The following is an 8,607-nucleotide window of genomic DNA, read 5'->3' on the forward strand; positions in this document are numbered from 1 at the left end:
AGCGAACTCCTGGATGTCGGGTTATCCCCTAGCTCAACACCTAAAAACCTGCAGATTGCTGAAAATCAAGACACTGCAAGAAGGTACTGGGAGCAGATATTTGAAGTACGTGGGGAGTGTGGGATGCTGGGGACGCTTCAACTGCAGGCGGCTTAAATGAGACGGTAAGGCCGACACAAGACAGTCGATCCACACTAAAAGAAAGCAAGTCTTCCAAACTGGGCGCAGCCCAGGAAGGCAGCCCAAGGCCGAAGCCAGCCTAAATTACATACAGGCCCAGCGGGCAATGAGGAGAAACTGAGGCGGAGGGAACGGCCAGACTCCCAAAGAGGACCTGGCCCGAAACATGAAAGTCAAAAGACAAACCGGCTTTGCAGAGGAGCCAGCGGGACGGCCGCAAGCGCAGGTCTCGGAAGACGGACACCTACCTAGACAGGGGGAACCGGTTTGGGCAGGGGCTCCGGGAGCGTTCCCACCTGCGCATGCGCCCTCTCCCCTCGGCCCGTGGCTCCCCCTCCCCCCAATCACAGCTCCCCTCAGAACCGTGCTCCTCCAGGGAGCTGAGCGCAGTCGCGCCAGCCCAGCCCCGCGGGATGAGCATGCAGCCTGGCTGCCCGCAGGGCCGTCCGAGGGTCCCCCCGAGCTTGGTGGAAGGGAGGTGGGAGGAGGAGGAGGGGAAGCGCGGCCCTACCCGACCCACCGTCTCCTCCTCCGCCGCCCGCCGTGCGCCGTCCCCGAGGCTCCGCCGCCTGGGCCTCCCCAGCCGCCCTGCCCCCGTCCTCCCCGCCCCCTGCTCACGTGAGAGCGGCTCCTTCCGCCCTCCGCCTGCCTCGCGCGCGGCTCATAGGCAGGCGGCTGAGCCGCGCCGCCCCATTGGGCCAACAACAGGCGGCGAGCGCGTTACTTCCTCTCCTCCAAGCCGCGTCTGGGCTTTCAGCCTGCCTCGGGAGTCCGCGCCTGCGCGGGATCTGCGCTGGTGGCCATACGAGGCGGCGAGCTGGTCAGTCGATGCGCTTGGACAGGCAGTGGCGATGTGAGGCATCAGGGACTGAAAGGACTGAGAGGAGCGAAGTGGGTAGCACCTGCTGAGCCTAAGAAGGGGTACTGGCGCTTGAGCGAGGAATCCTCTGATAACCTCAAGCAGCACTTAACAGTGTTACTCAACGCATCTGGCTTTTTTTTATTTTTATTTTTGAGGGTGCACAGTGTGCCAGGGACTGTGATGAGTCCCGGGTATCTCATTTGGCTTTACCACAAGCATGTGAGAATATGATTTTTCTTGTTTTATAAAGGAGTCCTGCCTAAGTTGCAGAATTCAGTCTGGAAATGAAACTTCTGACCGCCAAGTCCAAGAGCCGCTGGCTGCGAAACAGCTGCCTTGGACATTTTTTGAGAGACACAGAATAGGACCAAAAGATTGTTTCAGAGCGTTACTCGAAAATGCAGCTAGGAATTTATTTAAAAATCATTCAAAAGTAATATACAGAGCAACAGCAATGTAATGACGTTTTAAAGTACCTGTCCTGAATAAATTTTCAAAGTAATTGGAAATAAAAACTGAGTATTAAAGGTGCTACTGCAGTCTTGGTAATTTATAAAATAATCCTAAAGCCTCTTCCTTATTCTTCCTTCTTTATTCAAATAGCATATACTCTTTTCCTGCTGAATGAGTCATTCCCGAGGTTTTCCTGTGGATACTGCACCCAAATCAACCAGAGGAAAAGCAAAAAAGCTGTACTCTGTTGCAGTCCTCTTTGTGATTTGTATATTACAATGGACTTCCCAAACTCCCACAGGAAAATAGCTTTGTTCCTTTTCTCATTATACACTCACGTAATACACACCCATTCGAAAGTACTCAATATATGTATTAGGAAGAAAGTAAAATGCCCTAAGTTCCTGACAACATGACCAAACCACTTTTAATATTTTGGTGACTATGCATTCATGTATTTTTTGATTCATATGTACACCCCAAATACATATGGAATTCTTAACGAATTTTAAAACAAAGTTTTATAACAAACAGCATACTGTAGTATGCCATGGAGAAATAGAAAATACAAGCTAAAATAAAAAATATTAACATCACATTCCCACTGCCTGTTAATACTTTAAGCATATCCTTTGTGTTGACAGTTTTTCAAAATGAGATCACGTAGTAATCTACGTTATTCAACGAACATGTTATTATTTCAGTGATTTTCCCTCATCTAATTTCTAGATGCTATTCAAATTTTCCACCAACCAAACAATATTTTTATAGCTATCTTTCCAAAATCAGTACTATTTCCGAAAATTTTCCTCTCTTTAATATTTAACTATAATCGAATTTTCCATTGACTGCAATGTATTTTTTAACAGCTAGTTTTCCCAAGTTAGTGTTAATACCAGGGCCACCCATTGCATCTGGTTGTTATGTCTTTAAGTATTTTTTAATCTAGCACTTAAGAAAAAAATTAAAAGACATTGGCTTATTTAAAAAGTGAGGCCACTTTAAGCACAAATTTCCCCACCTTCTAGATTTGAATGTTTGCTTCCTCAAGAGGTCACTGAGTTTTTTTCTCTAGGCCTTGTATGTCTAAGAAACTGGAAATTAGACTTCAAGGTTCAATAGATTAAAGTCAAACATTTCAGGCTAGAACACATCATAGGTGACATGTTATACTTCATGTTTCATTACATTAGATACGATGCCAATAGTGCTGTAATGTTGACTACTGGGTTAGTGATGACATACATACAGTTTTTATCTAGGAGTCTATTTTTCAAATAGACTTTCTATAGTCTATTTCAATGTCCACCAATGCCGTATATCCTAATACCTTAGCCAATCACACAACTATGGTTTACATCTATGCTCAACTTTTTATAGCATGTAGCTTTGTACCTTAGAACATATGGTTAGGGTATGTGAGTGGAATATGGAACTGGTTCAAGATAAAGTAATGCGGTTCACTGGAGCCAGAATGAGAGGGGCTCTGAATGCTAAAATAAGGAAAATGAAGTTCAATTTATAGGCACATGGGTGCCCTTAAAGGTTTTTAAGGACTGTGACAAGATCAGATTTGGGTTTTTCAAAAGATCATTCGGGTAGGAGTACAGAAAGTAAAATGGGGGATACGTAAAACAGCTTGGAGGCTGTCTGAGATCAGAAGGGCTCAAATCAGGGCAAAAGGAAAAATAAAGGAACAAGGTTTAAAAGATATTTAAAGAATGAAATATCCTCAAGTTCGTTATTTCTTCTGCCTACTCAAATCTGATTTTTTAATTCCTCTAGTGAAATTTTCATTCGTCATTATACTTTTCAACTATAGAATTTCATCTTGGTTCCTCTCTGTAATTTGTATTTCTTTAATGATATCGTTTTAAAGTCTGTCTAGTAAGTCTGACATCTGAGCTTTCTCAGAAATAGTTTCTGTTGATTTATTTTGTTCCTTTGAATAGGCCACACTTCTGTTTCTTTGTATGCCTTACAAATCATTTTGAAAAATGAACACTTTAAATTTATAATGTGGTAACTCTGGAAATCAGGTTCCACACCTTCCCCAGAGTTTACTGTCTGTCTGTCTACTTACTTATTTTTAATTGTTGAAGGGTATCCTGTGCCAGGGATCAGGATCAGCCTTAGGTGAAAGCCTGAGGTCTTCTCGGGTCTTTTCTGAGCCTACATCATTCCCTGGTTATACATGGTGGCTTTCAAATTTCCCCCATACAACTGGTTGCTTTCAAATGTCCTCATCCTTACATATCAGATTCCCAAATGGAATAAAAGAGGGGGGAAAAAAAAAACGGCCACACAAACAAAACAAGTAATGTTTCTTTAAATCCCCTGGAAGCCAGTACAGCTTACAAGGGTTGAAACGGTAACAGCCAGCCTCTGTGCCTATACCTCAGAACTCAAAAGCATCAATCAGTTATCAGAACACAGAACTAAGGTATTTGGAGAACAAGGTTCTTATTTCCCACCCTGGCCCCAGCAAGCCATACTAGAATGTAAATATGGCTGTCTGCCATAGGTTCCAGGAATAGGAGATGGGTAGGTACTATCACACTTAAGGTTGACACTGATTGGAATTAACCTCAATTTACCAACCAAGCTTTCCCCTGGAAGATCCAAGTTTTCAAATAGTCTCCAGAGTTCCAAAATAGTTACTTCAGTTTCTGCCAGTACAATTGTTGTCTACGTAGAGAGATGGATTCCTTGTGCTTCCTACTCCATCTGAGAAACAAACAAAAAATAAATAAATAAAAGAATGAAAAAAACATGAAGAGAGGATCCTAAGGGATCTGTAGAACATTATCAAGAGAAACAACATACCCTTGTAAAAGTCCCAGGAGGAGAAGAAAGGGAAGGAAGAATAATTATCAAACCAAAAAAAGAATATTGAAAGCAGCAAGATAGAAGTGACTAATCACATACAAGGCATCTTCCATTACCAGCCAATTTCTCATTTTAAACGTTGGAGGCCAGAAGGCAGTGGGTTGATAATATTCACAGTGCTGAAAGGAAAAAACTGTTGACGGAGAATTCTATATACAGCAAAAAAAGTCCTTCAAAAACAAGAAATTAACATATTCCCTAATTATAGGGAAAAAAAAAAAGCCAAGGGAGTTTGTTACTATTGACCCTGCCCATCAAGAAATGCTAAGGGGAATCCTCCAAATTGACATGAAATGACATTTAAGAGTAACTAGAAGCTATAAAGAAATAAAGGTCTCCAGTTAAGATTAATGCATAGGCAATTATAAAAGCAAATATTACTATAATTATAGTTTTAAGTCCGTTTTGTATTTCCTCCATGATTTAAAAGACAAATTCATAAAAATACATTATTGGGTACACAATGTTTAAAGATGTAATCAAGCATCAATAACAGGAAGAGGGACAGAGCTGTACAGGAGGAATGTTTTGAATGGTATTGAAGTTGGTATCACTTCAATTAGATTGTTATAACTTTTAGCTGTTAAATGTAATTCTCATGGCAACCACTAAGAAAATATCTATGGAAAATACAAAAGAGGAAATGAGGTGAATCGAAACATTTCACTTCAAAAATCAAATAAACACAGAAAAAGGCAGTAATAGAGGAAATGAAAGCACAAAATACATAAGGCCCATAGAAAACAAATAGCAAAATGGCAGAAATAAGTCCTTCTTTATCAGTAATTACTTTAAATGTAAATGGCTAAAACTCTCCAATCAAAAGACAGAGATGGGCAGAATAGATTTTTTTTTTTAAATGCTCCAACTATATGCATTCTACAAGAGATGCACTCTAGATCCAAAGATGTTAATAGGTTAAAAGTGAAAGGGTAAAAAAAAGATATTCCGTGCAAATAGTAACCAAAAGAGAGCAAGACTGGTTATACTAAGATCATGCAAAATGGATTTTAAATGAAAAAAAAAAAAAAAAGGTTATGAGAGACAAAGTAAGACATTACATATTAATAAAAGGTTCGACAGAGCAAGATTAGAAAGCAGTTATAAACATTTACACATCCAGTAACAGACTCTCAAAATATATGAAGTAAAAGTGGACAGAATTAAAGGGAGGAATAAAGAGTTCTACAATAGTTGATACATCAATACCTCATTTTCAATAATAAATAAAACAATCCAATAGAAGATAAGTAAGGAAATTGAGGACTTTATATATCTCTTAGGTCTAATTGGTTTATCACCTAAGAGATATATAAAGAATATTCTACCCAAAACAATACAATACACATTCTTTGCCAGTTCACACTACATTCTCCAGAACAGGCCATCTATTGGGCCACAAAGCAAGTCTCAATAGATTTAAATAGGTAAGTATTATACAGAGTATCTTCTCTAACCACAATGGGATGACATTAGAAATCAATAACAAAAGGAACACTCACAAATGTGTGGAAATTAAACACACTCTTAAACTACATATGGGTCAAAGAAATACAAAGTTAAAATATACTTAGAAATTAATGAAAATGACAACACAACATAACAAAATTACATGATGCAAGACACACAGTGTGATCAGAGAGAAATTTATAGTTGTCAATGGCTACATTAAAAAAAAAGAACAATCTCAAAACAATACCCTAACTTTATACCTTAAGAAACTAGAAAAAGAAGGGCAAACTAAATCCAAGGCTAGCAAAAGGAAATAATACACATTAGAATGGTGATAAACAAAATAGAGAATAAAAAAATAAAAAAATAAATCAATGGAACCAAAGTTGTTTCTTTGAAAAGATCAACAATATCAACAAACTTTTAGTTACATTTACAAAGAAAAATGAGAAAACATGCAAATAAATAAAATCAAAAATGAAAATAACATTATGTTTGACATTCCAGAGATAAAAAGGATTATAGAAGAATACTGTGTACATTGTATGCTGACAAATTAAATAACCTAGAAAATACTAGGCAATTCCTTGAAACCATGAATTACCTAAAATGACTGAAAAAGAAATAGAAAATCTCAATACAACTGTCATGAGTAAAGATTTTGATTAAGTAATCAAAAACCTCCAGACAAAGAAGTCTTGCACCAGATGGTTTCACCAATGGATTTTATCAAACATTTAATGGAGAATTAACACCAACTCTCAAACTGTTCCAAAAAAATTTGAAGAGGGAATGATTCCTAACTCACACTGTAAGACCTAATACCAAAGCCAGATAAACGTCTCAAGTAAAGAAAATTACAGGTCAATATCTCTTATAATGTAGATGCAATAATCCTCAACAAGATGTAAGCAAGTCAAATCCACAGCATATTAAAGGATTATTCACTATGATGAAGTGGGATTTATCCCAGGAATGCCAGGGTAGTTCAACATAAACACAATTAATATAATAAATATCATTAACAAAATGAAGGAACAAAAACAGATGATCATCTCAAACGACGCAGAAAAGGCATCTGACAGAATACAATCCCTTTTTATTATAAGATCCTTTTTATTTTAAGATCCCTCAGAAAACTAGTTATAGAGGGAAAATTTGTCAACATGATAAAGGTATTTGTGAAAAACCCACAGCTAACAATACTCAATAGCATAGCTTCCTCTCTAAAATCGCGAACAAGTCAAAGACACTACTTTCACTGCTGCTATTCAACATTGTACTGCAAGTTCTAGCCAGAACTAGTTTTAAAAACGCGGGTGGCGGGCGGGGGGGTGGGGGGCGCAGAAAATTAAATAAGAGACATCCAAATTGGAAAAGTGCAAAGTATAAGACCAACACACAACATTTGTTTCTACAAACCAGCAATCAACATTATGAAAAGGAAATTAAAAAAGCAATTCCATTCACAATGGTATAAAAAAGAATTAAATACCCCGAAAACTAGAAAATGATGCTAAAAGAAATTAATGAAAAGCTAAGTACATGGAAAGGCATTCTATGTTCATGGACAGAAAGATTTAAATTAAGCTGTTAATACTACCCAAAGTGATCTGCTGAGTCAACACAATCTCTATCAAAATTACTACCGCTTTTGTCTCAGAAATGTAAAAGCTGATCCTCAAATGCTTATGAAATTTCAAGGGGTCTCGAACAGCCAAAACAATCTTAAAAAGAATAAAGTTAGAGGACTCTTACTTTGAAACTTCGCAGAAAGCTACGGTAATTAAAACATTATGAGACTAGCTTAAGGACAGACGTATAGTGCAATGTAATACGATAGAGAGCTCAGAAATAAATCCTCATATATAGAGTCAGTTGATTTTCAATAAAGGTGCCAAGACCATCGAATTGGGGAAAAGACAGTCTTCAAGAGATTGAAGGCAACACGCTATACACGTGCAAAATAATGAATTTAGGTACAGAGTGGTGACGATTTTACAATATTGTGAATATACTTAATATCACCGAAGTTTCCACTTAGAAATGATTAACATGATAAATGCTATGCGTGTTTTGCCACAATAGCTTCTCCCTCCTCCTCCAAGTAGCAACTGGATTGGCAAAAAGGAAAAGGACTCCAGAAGGATAAAGTTTTCTCGTCGGCAGGCTGCGTGGACGATGCCGTTCACTCATACAAGAACTACAGGAGATAAGAAGCAGGTCTGCCAACGAACTTGAGATAATTGAAAGGTAGATTAACGTTGGGACAATCGACTGGAGATGTCTTCTAGGCGGCCTGGCCCTGGAGCTCAGGAGAGCTGTCTGGGCTGATGAGAGAAAATTGTAAATGGTCAGCACTCTGTAGGTAACGGAGGATACGAAAATGCAAGAATCCCCGAGAAGCACCAACATCCAAAAGAAGGCGAGGTAAACCTCCTTCTGCGTTCAGGGTCCCAATGAGGCGAGAACACATTCCTAGTCGGGAGACACTTACCAAGGCTCCAGCGCAGAGGCGCCCCTGGGCGAGCCTATGCGGGCCGCAGACGGTCGAGGCCCAGGTCCAGCGGAGCCGCGGAAAACCGGTGCCCCAGGCGCTGAGTAGCCGCCGCACCTGCGATCGCGCGAGCAGCCACTTGCAACAGGAATCCCGGGATGGTGTCTGCACCCCGCCCACGGCGCGGAAAGTCCCTCTTGCGGCCCCGTCCGCCTCCGAGCCTTCCGATTGGCGCACAGGACCATGGGACCTGGAAGTTGTCTCTGTCCAGCGA

General features: G+C 39.8%; 1 protein-coding gene across 5 annotated transcripts in view; it reads right to left on the bottom strand.

Moving 5' to 3' along the window:
- Positions 1-8,503, bottom strand: part of RABGAP1 (RAB GTPase activating protein 1) — a 133,966-nt gene extending 125,463 nt beyond the window's left edge. Inside the window, exons 1-2 of one of the 5 annotated variants that reach the window (XM_016137437.2) lie at positions 8,334-8,503; positions 4,097-4,222 (exon numbers count right to left, since the gene is read on the bottom strand). The gene's annotated coding sequence lies outside the window, so the exon portion shown is untranslated. Of the gene's footprint in view, positions 1-428; positions 514-691; positions 777-4,092; positions 4,223-8,333 lie in introns of those variants that run through there. The other 4 variants (XM_016137438.2, XM_036217813.1, XM_016137439.2 and 1 more) reach the window with 4 other exon arrangements.
- Positions 8,504-8,607: the final 104 nt, after the last annotated feature.

The sequence above is a fragment of the Rousettus aegyptiacus genome, unplaced genomic scaffold (genome assembly GCF_014176215.1).
Source record: "Rousettus aegyptiacus isolate mRouAeg1 unplaced genomic scaffold, mRouAeg1.p scaffold_m13_p_3, whole genome shotgun sequence".
NCBI lineage: Eukaryota > Metazoa > Chordata > Mammalia > Chiroptera > Pteropodidae > Rousettus > Rousettus aegyptiacus.